The sequence below is a fragment of the Epinephelus lanceolatus genome, chromosome 8, assembly GCF_041903045.1.
Source record: "Epinephelus lanceolatus isolate andai-2023 chromosome 8, ASM4190304v1, whole genome shotgun sequence".
NCBI classification, from domain to species: Eukaryota; Metazoa; Chordata; class Actinopteri; order Perciformes; family Serranidae; genus Epinephelus; species Epinephelus lanceolatus.
Genome location: NC_135741.1, coordinates 43,188,636 through 43,204,614, shown reverse-complemented (window position 1 = coordinate 43,204,614; position 15,979 = coordinate 43,188,636). Strand labels below are relative to the sequence as shown.

The 15,979-nt window shown below is 40.1% G+C and overlaps 1 protein-coding gene across 3 annotated transcripts in view; it reads left to right on the top strand.

The window, feature by feature from the left end:
- The window catches only part of stk35 (serine/threonine kinase 35), a 30,024-nt gene extending 14,570 nt beyond the window's left edge, over positions 1-15,454 (top strand). For 2 of the 3 annotated variants that reach the window (XM_078170336.1, XM_033627862.2), the window contains one exon: positions 11,455-15,454. The gene's annotated coding sequence lies outside the window, so the exon portion shown is untranslated. Of the gene's footprint in view, positions 1-1,508; positions 1,810-1,961; positions 2,562-11,454 lie in introns of those variants that run through there. The other variant, XM_033627861.2, reaches the window with a different exon arrangement.
- The last annotated feature ends 525 nt before the right edge of the window (positions 15,455-15,979 follow it).

Here is a 15,979-nt window from a genome sequence, read left to right as displayed (position 1 = left end):
GTCTTCTATGGAAGCCGCGCATGCACAATACCGCCCCCTTCCCTCCCAAGGATGTGTACAAGAAATCGCCCCCCCCCCCCCCCCCAAACAAACATGCCTACTCAGCAGGAAATAACTTTAGTGACAGTGTAGGAGAAGTGTCCCTGTAAGATTTTAATTATCTCAGTTTGCTATTTAGAGCGGAAACTCCTTGTTTAACATCAGTCAGCCGCTGAGAGGATGTTCAGTGACCCGAACTGTCCGTCTGTTTGTTTGAACTTGAACCCTCCATTGACCACGACTAAGCCTGGTGTTTGTTTGACAATTAGTCCTACAATCCCACAGTCATTCTTAACCCCTTGTTGTAGGCCCCCGCCTAGAGACCTCATCCCCTCGCCCTGTGATGTCAGCAGGATAGACTCCGAAGGGTTGTTGCGTGCTAATCCACTGCTGCAGATTGGCCTTGTTCTCTCGCGGCATGATGGGATGGCATGTTATGCAACAGGCCCATGGTCCTGCACTGGTTCAATTGGAACCTGTCATCTGTTGGGAGGGGGGCTAGGATTTAACATGCACACACACACACACACACACACACACACACACACACACACAATCTGTAGTCCGATGGGATGACGTATGGGGCTCAGATTGTTTTATTTTTTCTTTTTACGGGGACGGGGCAGGTCTTTGGGATCTGGTCACATTAGTGTGGGGATGGATAACTTACAGTTGGTGACAGACAATTCGCATTATTAATCAATGCACCAACAATTTTTTCTTCCAAATGAATTGATTGTCACTTTTAAAATGCCAAAAGATAATGTCAAATGCTCATCATCAGTTCTCAAAGTGATGTCTATAGTTTGTTTCTTCAACCTGACCAACATTTCAATACCCAAAGCAGTTATTCAGTTTCTATTGGTAGAAAAAGGAAAGAAGCCACCACTCCTCAACACTGGACACATTTGAACCTCCTGATCATTGTTACTTTATCTTATAAATGGCTTTAATTATCAGCATTGCCTTTGAGTAAGTTTCTTATGGTTTATTGGTAACAGAATTCTTGAACTCGAGGACTGTAACAGCACAATCATAGTGAAAATGCCACCACAGGCACAGGTTTTTCACTTAATGTTTGTAAAGCCTGGCTGATTCTGGATTATTATTTTTTTATAGAAACTAAAACATTAAAGAAGCCTAATAGCTAATGCACTTTTCACAGTGCCAGTGTTTGATGAGGTTGTAGTAACTGCTACTTTGGCAATAAGCAATATGACGAGGTCTCTTGTAAGTACAATTGTGATTTAAATCTGTAAGTAAGTTATAGTCAGTATCTTAAAAAAGGAATGAAGACTATAAAGAAGATGCTGTGATGTTTTATTTAAGAATATATATACATATTGTTTGGGACTGTTTGGGCAAATTTTAAATATTTAATGAGATGGATCAAGATTGGGAAATTCCTCTAAAATGTGTATTTTCAGCATCATATCATAACCATGTGTACCTGTGATGTGTGACCATAGACTGTATAAAATAATGGACGTAGTCACCGTGACGTCATCCATCCGTTTCTGAAGAGTGGATTTGAAGCTCAAAATACTCCACTCTGGACGTCGCCATCTTGGCAGTGCCTGACTCCGCCCAACTCCTGGATAATCAAAAATGGGCAAAGAGGCGGGCCGAAGGAAGCCTGGTTGCTTAAACACGCCCACCTCGCTCAGTGCTGCTAAGTTAGCTAAGGCTAACAAGCTAGGCTAAGAAGCTACGAGGCTAAGAAGCTACGCTACTTTGGCTAGCCCTGCCAGCTCCCTCACGAAACTTGAGGTAAGTTGAGTTTAGCTGAAACTAACGTTATACAACAAACCTTGAAACAATGATTCAGCTGTTATCTTAAAAAAAAAAAACGCTAATTCAACTTTTTTTTAAATATATAACGCTAATTTTTTTTATTACACTCATTTTACTTTCATATGCAGTGTGGAGCATTGGTGACAGCTATGTCCGGTGTGGTGTCCAGAGAGCTGCAGAGACTTGGGAATCACCCTCAGTATGCCAGGCGTCCGTGTCTGCTGGTTTGGCTGGGGTGGACTGCAGCGGGGAGGCCTTCTCTCCTTCTTTTCCCACTCCCTGCGAGGAAGAGCAGCACCAGATGTCCTCATCATCCACTGTGGCGGCAGTGACATGAGGAAGGTCAGCAGTGTCAAGCTGGTCAGCATGATGAAGGAGGACCTGCACCAGCTTCACCTCCAGCATCCTGGCATTAAGATAATATTTTCTTCATTGGCCCAAAGGTACAGGTGGGAGGCTGGTGGCAATCCAGCAAAGATTGATAAGGCCAGGAAATGTGTTTACAGTTAGAAATTATATGTTTTTAAGTAAATTAGTTAACTGTTTTAAAGACCACCTCCAAACACAGTGAACTGCTTACAGTTGGCAGTGTCACTGCTTTTGAATTTGGGCTTTAGGACACATTTTGTTAGGCCTGATCATAGCCCAGACTGTCAAGGCTAATGTTGAGTTTTTGATATTCATCTATAACTTGTTTAAAATGTCAATAAATTCTATTTATATTTACACTCCTTTTGTCTTTGTTACTGACTGAATGTTGTATTTCACAATCAAATCTGACTGTCAATTGAAAGGGCAAACAAATCATACACTACAGATAAAACATTAAGCATTAATGTTTAACATTGTCACTGACAAAAAATTAAGCAGTCCAATTCTGTGTGGGCCTGATTATTTTAACTTTGTACTTGAAGATAACTAAGCACCTTACACCCAGATTTTGGAGAGTAACCTTTGTTTGCTGCTCTGTTAGAAGTCTAGTTTTAACACAGAAGAATGTGACTGGATAAAAGGGTTCAAAGTGAAAAACAAAGAATTAGCTGGACACAATAGTTTTGAAGCCCCCAAGGAGGTATCACTTGTTTGCTATGTTGCCAACTCTGAGAGGGTCTTCCTCACGCAAAGGTATTGTGACTTTTTTTGTAGTGAGGCAAACAGAAAGATAATCAGCCAGTTATGTGTTGTTGTTTTTTTAGCCTCACTATATAAGCCTCAATACCGAGCAATACCCACAGAACCTTCTCATATGTCACAACGTCACAAATAAATAATACCTCCTACGGGACTTAAAACTATTCAGTGTGCAGATATTTCCTTGTTTTTCACAAAAGGAGAATCGTTTCTCAGTGAATTTTCTTCATTTGTCTTAAAGAAATGTCCAAACAAAACCAGCACATAACATCAGCTTTTCATTTTTATTTTTATTTTTTACATTCTGCTAAGACAAATGCAAACTTGGGTAAATGTTAAGACATAAATGAAAACATTAAGATGCCATTAATAACGATTATATTTTGTTAATGGTTTAAATCACCACTATATTTCCAATCATCACAGGAAACTGATGAAAGACAGCTTTCAGAAGATTTGCTTTTACTCTAAAGTAAATTTTGTCTGATCCATTTTATATAGCAAAAGTTATAACCATTACACAAACAGTTTAACAAAATTAAGTCAAAGCTTGCATTCATGAAATCATCACTATTAAAAGGTTACAAAAAGTACACATGAAATAAATGAAAGATTTATAACAGTAATTATAAAACCTATGGATTAGGACCCAGTGTCATAATTTGCAAAATCTTAATTTCTTGTGAAACAACCTCTTTACTGTGGAGTAAACATCACATTGGTCGAGGCGTTGTAACTTTCCTCAAGTGTCCTACATGAGAGAAAGATGACAGGTTAAAAACACAGGTAGAAAACATTGACTACAGCCTGTCTTGGTTAAAAGCCCACTCACCACCAAAATGATCTTATTGCTGAGCAAGTGGCTGTCATTCATAAAATAGTTTTGTGTTTAAGTTCTGTAGATATTCGCCTTTATATTTGAATGTGATTTTAAATTTAACTGTACTATCAAGACAACTGGAGTATGAATGTACAGTATGCAATTCATCCACATTAAAATAATTGTTGCTATCAAAAGGAAACCGAACTGTTCTCAAAGCTCACTGCCACTGTGGAATCATGCTATGTTCGGCTGTCTCATTATGAGAATATTTTTTCCATTGGTTTTTCACAGACTGTGAGTGGGGAAAAAGGTAGTAATTCTCACTTTGATAAAGGGTCTTTGCATAAAAGGCACTAAAATGTTAAAGTCGGTAAATACATGTCATGTTCCTTGATTGATAAAATCTTCATTTGGCCTTTTGCATTATGGGAACACTAAACTGCACTGGTGTGTCAGTAATTTCACCTTATCAGTAATAGTACAGAGCAAGCTGTGCCCTAATCGAGTACTTAGTAATGTATGACAATTAGTAATTTATGTAATGCATTTAAATGTATTATGGACAATAATTCATCATTTTAAACTAATAAGTTTCTTGACTCTTTGTGAGGTACTGTATAAAAAAAGGTGTCTTTATCCTGGAGTCAGTGCTGAAGTGATGACTCTCAAAGTGTTCACTGCACAGATGGGAAATCTTGTTTGGAGTCCAGTTCTGTCTCCTTGTGTGGAGTGTCCACTGGTCCAGTCTGTCTGGGTCACCTAGAGGAAAACTTTACACAGACAAATAGATATTAAAAGTAATATATGTGTTAGGTAACCTACTTCACAGACACCTTTACATGCAAACAATACAACTTAAATTACTTCAGTGTTCAACAGATCATAATCAATTTATTTATTTTTAGCAAAACAAAAAGGTGGTTGCCATCACAGTCCCCATATTCTGTCTGTGCATTATCTATTGTTGTGTAACTACATGCCTACAGGCCTATATCATACACTAGTCTTCTTAATATTTTATATGTGACAGTCAAATGTCACATTAGTTTTTTTAATCACGTTACACACCTTATTGTAATTTCACACAGTTCCCCACTTTTTAATTTACATAACGTTACACAAGTATAGCCTTAATGTTACGTTAACGTTACACTGCTCATATGACAACGTTAACATTGCATCACGTTAGCTAACTAACGTGGTGGACCTTTATTTTCAAACCTCACACAGCCCCAGCCTTTTGTTCAAAATATTCTCTCCCTAAATGCCTAAATCCTAACACTTCTCTGTCAGGCTCTGACTTCGATGCATCCCCGGACTGGCGTCTTGCTCGAAGGCTAACCGTTAACTAGCTGGTTAGCTAGTTAACGAGCTAAGCTTGTGTTGTATTGTCTGTGGCTCTGTAACTTGATGTGGATGTTGCTGCTGTGATACAGGTCGCATTTGAAAATGAGACCTCCGGTATCAACGTGATTTTACATGTATTAAATAAAGGCTTAATAATATAATAATAAGCTGACAAGCTAGGTGGTGACCGCAGACACCGATACACGCTGCTGACAAGCTAGGTGGTGACCGTAGTGACCGCAGACACCGATACCCGCTAATTAGTGCTAACATATAAACATAAATAAAATAATACTAGAATTTCCGAATTTCACTTACCGAAAAACCTGGAGCACAGACTTCTTGGACGGTCTGTTGGTATAATTAATCGAACAGCAAGGCATATTACTCCAATATTTGCCTGAACAAATATCCAAAAGGCACAAACACGGCTGAGAGCATAGGTTCAATGCCTTGAACATGGGCATGAATTGGCTGAGTTGACGCTGAGCAGACGGCCGAGTCTGAGCTCAGCTCCGCTGAGCTCCGCACAGCAGAGCCAGCGGCTAGTTAGCATGCTAGTTAGCCACCTGTGATGGTGCGACCTGTCACTCAAAGTGACCACGCCCTTAATTATGCGCAATTTCAAACCTTAGTAACATTTAAACGGAAGAGTTAGTAAACATGTTTATTTCTGCTCTAAAGTTGGGCATTTTAACATGGGGGTCTATGGGAATTGACTCACTTCCGGAGCCAGCCTCAAGTGGACAGTCAGTGAACTGCAGTTTTTGGCACTTCCGCATTGGTCTCACTCGTCTCCCCCGGAGGTTGGGGCTTGTGCGTGACATGCCCTTGTCCATTTCTCTCCCCCATTCTCCTTACCTACCCTCCCTTCCTCCCTCTCCTCCTCTGCTGGACAATGAGAGTGCTGCTCCTGGTTCATGGCTTATGGAGGCTTGCGTCTGGAACATTTTGTCCTCTTGCTGCCTGCCAGCAATGAACTGACTCTCTAAACCAGGCTGGAGCACTGTAAGCCCCCACCCCCCACCCCCCATGTGTGCAGACATTACTTTGGGAATCCTTTTTGATTTCACTGACAGCATGAACAGGCCTTTTACAAGTTGAGGCATTTTCAGGGTGTTGTCCTCACACCCCATGCATGAATGCCTCAACCTTATGTAATAAAGACACTGATGCCTTCAAGCAAGGTTGAGGATTTTCTTTTTGCATATGTCTTCCATCTTATCCAAATATTCCAAAGCAATGTACATTTTAAACAAAGCCAGTAAGGTCTGAGAGAATGCTGATCTTGCTCCTCTGAAGGAAATGAAGTGGTTTGGACAGCAGTATGAAGGCAGGGTACGCTATGTTCTCTGTTGGCTCAGTCAGTGGGGGATATTATAGAGGGGCTGAGACATGCCAGAGGGAGGCTACCTTTATGAGATTCTGGGAGTGGGTGTGATGAACGCATTGGTGTTCTTATGCAACATGCTTGTTAAAGTGAGCATTCAGTGGCTGAGAAGGTTGTAAATATTTCCTAGGGGCCCTCAGGGTTCAGAGAAAGAACTACAGAACTTAGATTCTACACAAATGATTCTGGTGGAGAGCCGCTTTGTGTTCTTGTATTTATTCAAAAGTTGAATTGTAAAGAAAAAGTCTCAAAGAAAAGCTCACCTCTCTTTATTTTTAAGTATTTGTCAATAAAAATCTACAAAACTTGTGTAAGCCTTCAAGCACCCTATACCCTATAGCCTCCCATCCCACAATGCTCTGCTCTGGAATAACACTGATCCACATGTTTTCCACTCAGCTGTCCCCATTCATGGTGGCTGTGTTGGATCTAATGGGCTCTAAGCTCTTTACACTGTGTTAATCTCCTCACAGTCTGCATAGCATCTACTGTATCACAGCCTCTCAACTCACTGCAGGTGCTGTATGTGGTAATATTTTGGGCTTATGGTGAATTATTTTCGATACTGTGGTTCTGCTGTTGTGTTGGCAGTTCATATTGTTTGAGCAGTACTACTAAAGCTGATGGGGTTCATCTTGATCTATAAATATTAGATGAAAAGAGACATGGTCATCATCTGTTGAAAGCAGGGAGTGGTCTCCTCTCTCTGATATCAATTTAGTATTTTTGAATTTGCTCTGTCACTGTTGTTGTTGTTGTTGTTGGCTGTGCGCTCTGTCCTGTGAAAAAAGGAGAACATAAGAACTTCAACATGGCAGGATTAACCAAGGAACACAGATGGTGGAACAAACAAATAGTGAAAAAAAACTTTAAACCAATGTGGGGCAACTGATCAGGACAGAATGACACATTTTAATAGCAGCTTTGTTTTATTAGAAAGCATAACTTCTGAATACCATCCCAACTCTTGAAATGTTACATTGTTGCTTTTGTCTACCAGTTATCAAAGGTGATCGTATTACTACACTTTGTCTAACCTCTGTATTTACTGGGAATGCTTTGTCAGTTTTGCATCAAGAGGAACTTGGAGGCACACACCTAAAGTTACATAATGAACACTTTTTGTGAATGCCAGCCAATTGAAAGGTGTTGATTTGCATGCCGCACAGCCACAAAACCACCCAGAGCTCGTAAAACTGCAACACTCCCTCTCCAACTGGTTATCATGGAGAGCTGCCACAGCGTTCTGTGCTCATAAGAAACCAGCCCACACCACTTCCCCAAAGATACCAGTCTCTGCCGGTTTTTAACAAGGTGGTCTGCTTGTGGGTTATGCAACAACAAATGGCTGGCATTGTGGTTCAGGAGGCAGCAGGCCTTAGTGTGTCCAGGATCTGCGGGGCTACGACATCTGCCATGTTTCCTTCATCTTGATTTTTAATGTAGCTGTAATAACACCTAAAGAGCAATTATCAGAAAAATGATATGCTGACCTCAGCAAGGGTTTGACCAGAGAGGGGTTTTATAGGGTTTAATATTCAGACTACAAACTGCTATGTCAAAAAGCAATAACAAAGAAGCCCAGTCCCATGACATGCAAGAAATGGACACAAACTCATAAAAGCACATTGCGTGGTGGTGGGCATGAAATGCAATACCAATGCAAAGTGAGGATTTTTTTTTTGTTCTGGTAGACACACCAATTAAGTATAAATGGCGAGGAAGTCTGTGTAGGGCAGACAAATTGTCAAACAAATACAGACTTTAAACCAGGAGGCCGCTGTTCGTGTCCTGTGTGAAACCAAAAGTCAGTGTAGTGAGACTTTATGGACTTTATGTAATTATGCAAAGTAGGTACATTTATGTCACTTACTGTTATTATTATTATTTTAACCAAAACCATGATTCTTAAACATATTTTTTGAAGGCGGTACCCGTGTCTCACGGTCTCACGCAAGCCGCACACACATCAGCGCAGTGTACACAGAGGCAGTAAGAGCTACAAGAAAAGAATGCCATGTATTAAAGGTAGGATCTGGAGGATTTTCAAACAAAACAAAATGTAGACATATACAAATGAAATCCTGCTTAATCATCACCTATGGGCTTCTACTCATGTGTGGTGGTGACTCTGTTTGCAGAGCTCCTGCCCTTTAACTGTATTTTGATGTTTTTGTAAGCTCAGACCGCTTCTGGGCGGAGATTTCCCCATCCAGTGAGAGAGCGCAGGTGCCGTGCCCGAGTGTGTCCGAGCATGCACCAACGCGAGCCTTGCCTGAACCTCTTCTCTGAAGCCTTCTTCCGTACCTCCGGGCTCAACACACCCGGGAGAGTTGAGCCTGATAGGAGGGGCCAAATTTGAATGTGTGTTTACAAACACGCAACTGGAAAATTCTCCAGACCCTACCTTTAAACAACTAGTGATGCACAATGGACCTGCAGCCCTCGGGCAGGTTCAGGTAAGCTTAGGCGACAAGAAATTATCACGGATTTGGTCAGGCATCTTCCACTTTCTCTTTCCCTATTTCTAACACACTCTGAAATACACACAGACACCAAACACCAGCCCAGCAGCAATCAGTCCGTGTCTCAGTCCTGACAAATGTGCTATTATAATGCATAAAGTTGGTGGTTTGCGGCTCAGATTCAGATGGTTGATTAACCTTGCCTACATAGATGAATTTGGTGGACCTAAAGGAACTCACGGTTGTGCTGCTGAGTTTTGCATATCTGTCGAGTCTAAGGATTGCATCCATGCAGGGGGGTTTAAAGGACTTACTTAAAGGACTTGTGTCTTTCTGTAATGATGCATATACATTGTACGAATCAGCCCATCAGCCTAGAACATAACCAGTTTTCCAATTTTCCCATTATTATATTTCCCTGGAAATAGAAAATATTATGTATGTGTATGTCTATGGTGTGTATTCGCAAGAATCCTGTGTCGCCTGACCGTTCATTAGGTGAGCTGTTGGAGCATAGTGTTAGGTTATACATTGCTGTTCTCTATGATATATTGTATACCTAAGTACCTCCGTAGAGGGCTAACCTGTTCTTATTCCTAAATGTACGCAAGAAAGGCGCTGATCTCATGTCTAGTTATTATCCTATGGGCCATAAGTATTTAAACCCAGCAGTCATTGTCTAAATAAACTAACTGCACACTAGAAACATAGCATCGTTGGCTAGACAATGACATACATGCTATAATGACCAATCACCAGTAGCTCAGCTCATACACAGTTCACCCAGGGACAATGTTAGGGGGTTATAAAGGTATGAAGAAAAAGATACCGCCTAAGCCTAACTGATATATTCATCCAGATCAAAGTATTGTTACAGCCCTGGTGTATACTCAGGAGGCATGCTTGTTAAATTTGAGTTGAGAAAGTTTACACACATAGGTACGACATTCCCCCACAGCTGCACTTGTAAAAATGAGATGAAATTCAAAAAAACCCTGCTGAATGTTGAAGCATTAGAGCCACGTCAGTGAGTATAGACAGACACTTCAGGGCACCATGAACTCATCAGTTGGTCTTTTCAAAAACAACACTGTTTTTAAATAAGATTTCATTCAGAATATGACAGCAAACAAAAGGAAAACAGGGTTCAGGTCAGAAATGAGTGGAACTGTTTTGCGTGTCCAAAGCTTGGACATGAACAAAGGATTAAATCAGTGACCAGTGGCCTCAGTCAACCCCTGGACTAGAACACAGATCGATAGTGCCTGGCTTTTAGCACATCAGGATAGTTTATGGCCTGACAGCTCCGTAGTGACATTGGAGTCATCTGAGAGGAATCTATAAGAGGAACCTGTGGGTTGACCTCATTGTGAAGACAAATTTTATGTTGTCATAATATCTGAATGAATTTTTCATTTGCTTTAGGCAACACTTGTTTTCCAACCACACCATATTGTGAACGGTATGCTGTATTTTACTGTAAATATATTAGGCAGTGCTCATCCTCAGCAGTGACATAAGCACTTTCCATGTCTCCACTCAGCACATTATCGCTCATTCATCATCAACATGCATGCTTCCTCCTAAGCTGACCCACTTGTGTTCATACCATGTGCTGTGACGTTATGCAACTTATGAGGAGAGGAACAAACCCCTGTGAGCTGTGGCACATCAGCCGCTGGGCTATTATTAGAGCACAGCACTCAGCTAAACCTAGTCACATCTACAGGCAGGAAATACACTCAGGTATCAGGTGGTGATGGCATTTTGCTGCAGGTAGATGTTAAAGAAGTGACCAGTCACTCCATTGTCATCAACTACAGTTGATGTTGACTAAAGTTTAAGTGTGATAGGATATTCCATCAATTCTTTGGACAACGATATTTGCTGATATCACAAAGTTTGCCACTGTATGATTACATTTTGATTCCAGTTCAGAGGCCTGTGATTGATAAAAGATGATATCAGTATTTTTGCAGTCTACAATACTATAGGGGACATTTCAAAATTTCTTTATGTATCATGTATAGCGATTATAGCCTAAAAATATTGCAGCATTATTTTTAAGCCTTATCACCCAGCCCTATCTCTAAGTATGGTAACTATGATGCAAAATCAAAGATGCTTCCATACCTTACGTTTCGTTGAGTGTTATATATATCTGTTCACCACAACTCACCAGTGAACATGAAGATCTAGATGCATTTAAAGTGTCTCCAATTTGCCAGAAATACAGTTCTGATGGTGAAATACCAAATCCTTGTTGGGGCCTATTTTCAGTCAAATTTATCCTAACTAAAATATATGTAGTGTCTAAAAATTGCAATGGTGGCCAAGACCCTCATACAGTGTTATCCTAACCTAGAGGACTGATGGTCACAGCTGTGGAAGTAAAGCCTCATATGTGGTTTTCTTTGTTTTCTTGTTGCTCCATGCTGACCTGTTTATACTTTGTGTCTTTACAGCTTTGTTTACTACATGGATGTGGACTCCAATGGAAAAAGGAACAATGAAAAAGTGAACTGTGAAAAATCCACAATCATGATTTGAGCGGGAAGTGACGGACTGGCTAATGATTCCAAAACTCCTGGACAGGAACAGTATGCAAACCAGACCACAACAGTGCACTTCCAGGACCATCCAGTTCCAGTTACTGTCACCATGGAGCTGAGGACATTTAACGGGTGGATAATGTTGGTGTCTGAGCTGACTGGATGTGATAACCAGGTTTATTTTTTAATGTTGTTTAATATTTGTTTATTTTTGTTCCCAAAAGCCCCAGTATAGGCCTGCTCTTCATCAACATTTGTAATGTACTTGGCTGTGGCACAGGTAAGGTACTGGATGTACCAGTATCTTAAGGTCAAAGCTACATTATCCTGATAATAGCATTTGAATGAACATCAGATGACACCACCAGCTTGTCTACCCGCCCTGTACAACCTCGTGCCTTAGAGATGATTCACTCCAAGTGTGATTGGATCATAAGATAAAATGATGCTGAAGCGGCAATTTACAAAAACTTAAAATGAAGATATGGTCATCACAGATTTTGAGTCAGTGTCACATGTATGCTCATGTAAAGATGGTTTACAAGGATATTTCACAAATCTGTGCCACACTCCAGAGGCAGAGGCTGAACAAATATGAATATGAACGTTTTTATGTTGTTTTGAAGGTGTTGTGTAGAATTCACACCTTAGAATTAGCAGGCCTGTATCAGCTCCATACAATATTGTGCTATTACAACCAAACAGTGTCCAGCAGGGAATTCAGATTGGTTTTATGTGGGTATTTGTTCCTGTTGAATCCAAAGAGCACCTGGTGGACAAAATGTGTATATCTGTCTATCGTCACTGCAAAGCTTAGTATGAGTATATTTGCTAAATTAATGTATGACCAAGAAACAATCATGATCATTGGGTGGGTTAACGGCTGTTTTTGGTAACTTTGTACTGAATGTTTTTACATTGAGGTAGAGTGTGGCATTTTTGGACTTCTCACAAACTGAAATACCACTTTGAATACAGTTCAAGATATCAAGTCAATAGGTAACTAGGAATCATCTGTCATCTAAGAGATATTGAGTATTGCTCTGTATTCTATCTTATGATTTTGAAGGGTTCTGTTGGGTGTGATATGGACATGGTTTATTGGGCCATTCTATGAGAATAGCCTTACACCTGAGCAGTATTGAGACATCTTTGACTGAATCTTTCATGAGTATCTGATTTGGAGGACTCTCGCAGGAAATTTGAAGATTTGCCATCTGGAAAAAATTCCCTAAAGCAGCCACGGAATACACATCCTCACTGTCCCTTTCTTCCTTCCTTCCTTCCTTCCTTCCTCTCATTACTGAAGTGCTTCAGAGTCTTTGCAGAGGCACGTAATGTTGTGTAGAACACATTCAGTTAGTTGCTGGTTGCAGCCTACTATCTGTGTTGTGTGAGAAAATTATGGCTAGTTTGTGCTGTGATTCCTGAAAAGCGATCACTACATGTGCACCCTGGGGATAAACAAAAATATCAAGCCACATGACTGATCCTCAGGTGAGATGGTACTTGAAGTAACTAGGATTTTCAGGAAGAAACAACAAAATGCAGAAGTTCAAACGCACAGAATAATAAAAAGCAGAGAGAGCGGTTAAAGCGTACAGCAGTGAGCCAGACAGAAGGGTTTAAATGCTTTGTATGCTTCACATGTAGAAAGCTCTACTGCCTTCACTCTCCAACACACACCAGAGGGATGACCAGAACCTCCTTCTGGATTCATAGCACTGCGTAGCATTTGGGTTCAGTTCAGTGACTCAGTAGTAGTAGTAGTAGATTTAAAGGCATTTTGTAGTGTGGTCCTACCTCATTCTCAGCACTTTGAAACATCTTGTCTACCTTGACAGTCTCAACTTTGTCTTAGTTTCTGATGCAAGGGTATCTTTGCTTGAGTGGGATGGATTTGTATCTCAGACTCAACCACTCCAGTCTTGAAACAACCTTGGACTGACTTTTCTGTGTGGTGTTTTGCTTAGTAACACCTAGCTTTTCCCTTTACAATGATTACATCTACAACACCTGTTCACTTCTGTTATACAGAGATAGTCCAAGCTCCACTTATGTTTGCATTCAACAACTGCAGCTCCTATATAGCTGTGTTAGTGCCCAGAGGTGTCTATGCCTGAAGGCCTTAGTGTCTTTCCAAACAGTACAGTACAACAGTACAACCATATCCTTTTAGCTGTTACGAAAGGCCGTACTTGAAGCACGGCAAACAAGTCCACTGTTCTAACCTCTTAGTTCCTGAGTCCCACTGGCTCGGCAAACTCTGCAAGAATTTGGTGTCTTTTGCATGTCTTTGTTGTAGAGGTCAACTGATAATGGATTTCTAAAAGCTGATAGTTTGGAACAGAATAGCTGATTAATAGGCCAATATCTCACTGACCCCCTCTGCAGAAATTCAAAGTAAGTACTAAGTCAAAGTAATACATAACTAAATAAATATATCAATCTGGAACTAAACATCAAATTTATCATAAAAAATCTAGGTCGGAGTGTTTTTTAATTATTAGGCTAATCATTTTCCTCAAAGTCAAACTGAGATTCTGAAGCAGTCAATGACATTACCTTGACTTTATGTATGAAGAGTTCATGCAACCGTGATCAGAGATGGGCAGGATTTCTGTGAGTTGTATTTGAATTATGTATTTCAAGTACTGTTGAGCATTTTATAATTGCTAAAAAAATTAAGTGTGATTTAAAACAAGATACTTAAGAGTGGCATAATTTTCTATTTTCATTCATTTTCTGTAACCACTTATCCTGTTAGGGGTCACGGGGAGACAGCTGACATTGGGCGACAGGGGGGTTGCCAAGCTATCACAGGGCTGACACATCGAGACAGACAACCATTCACATTCACATTCACACCTATGGACAATTAAGGATCAATTACCCCTAACCTGCATGTCTCTGGACTGTGGGAGAAACCTGGAGAAAAACCCATGCTGACATGGGGAGAGCATGCAAACTCCGCACAGAAGGGTTCCCCTACCCCGGGGTTCGAACCAGTAACCCACTTGCTGTGGGGCGACAGTACTAACCACTGCCACAACCACAAACAGTGACAGAAGTATTAGTGTAAAGAATAAAACTAAACAAAATACACACAAAACAGAAGTTTTTATTTGTGTGTGAATTTAAATGAATGTGCTTCTTTTTTTAATGTTCAAGTTGATTTAAAAAGTTGTGAAGGTGCAGGACTCCATGAACTTAGAGATGGCAGGAGCAATTTTGATCAAAGGACAACAGAAAGGGGCTTATTTGCAGTCAGTGTTGAAGCACCTTGACACACTGGTTGCTGTACTTGTTGAATGCCTACACAACTCTAGCTGTGAAAATACAAAGATGTTCAGTTTTGAGATATGACTTTAATTTTTCACTTTTTCCTAAAGCACTAGTGTAGCACATAGAAGCTCTGTTTTTTACTGAGATGTTGATTCTCTGACCTGCAGTGTTCAATACACGTTTCTTCATTTCTCCTAACATAGTTAAAAGACTGCATTGCTGTGGTAATAAGCTAATCGAGGATCTTTAAATCATCACTATGCTAAAACTGTGCAGTGCTCCTACTGTCACTGTATTTTCTGTAGGAGCCGTTTCATTTAGTTCTCTTCAGACTAGCAATGATTCCACTTGAAAACACTTTACACTATGCAAAATGTTTCACTGCCTCACTGTAAACACCGTACAGAGCCACACTGTTCTCAAACAGTTGGGTGTAATATCTTGAACTTTTTTTCTTTAGTACATATTTCCAGTGTGTACAGAAATGTATGTTGTGTTAAATAAGAACTGCTTTTTTTAATGAAGCTGACAGGAGCCATTAGATGTTTGAGAAAGCATCATTTTTTTTGTTTTTCGTTTTGCTGTAAATATGTTTGACAACTTTTATTGGAATAAATGATCAAATCTATGACTGTTTCATCTATCTTATTTCCTAATGTAAATTTATCTCCTCACATTTATAAATGTCATACTGAATTCTTTCATCTGTCATTTATTTAGCGTTTTGCTTATAAAAGATAGAGGAGTTTTAACTGGTTATGAAAGTCTTCGCTTAATACTGATGCCTCTGTCCACCTAATTTCTAGCCCTCATGATACTTTGCGTAAATTATGGGTGCGACTTCCAGCGCCGAATGTAAACTGTCTTTTTTACAGCATATAATGGTATGCTAATCCAATTTTATAGAGAGATTGGGAATAAAAGTCTTGTGAAACACACTACCTGTTTTCACTCCAGACTGGATAACCTCTATCATCTTTGACAGCCATCTCAAAGCATTAGTTGTTTTCCTTTTTAAACAAGCATGATAGCGATTAACTCGCTACACAGTGATAGTTTCATTTTAATCTTTCATCAACAACCTTTTTTCCATGACGTAAACGAGACGATGACAAGCTAAAAATAGATCTTGGTAATAAAAACTCTGACGAAA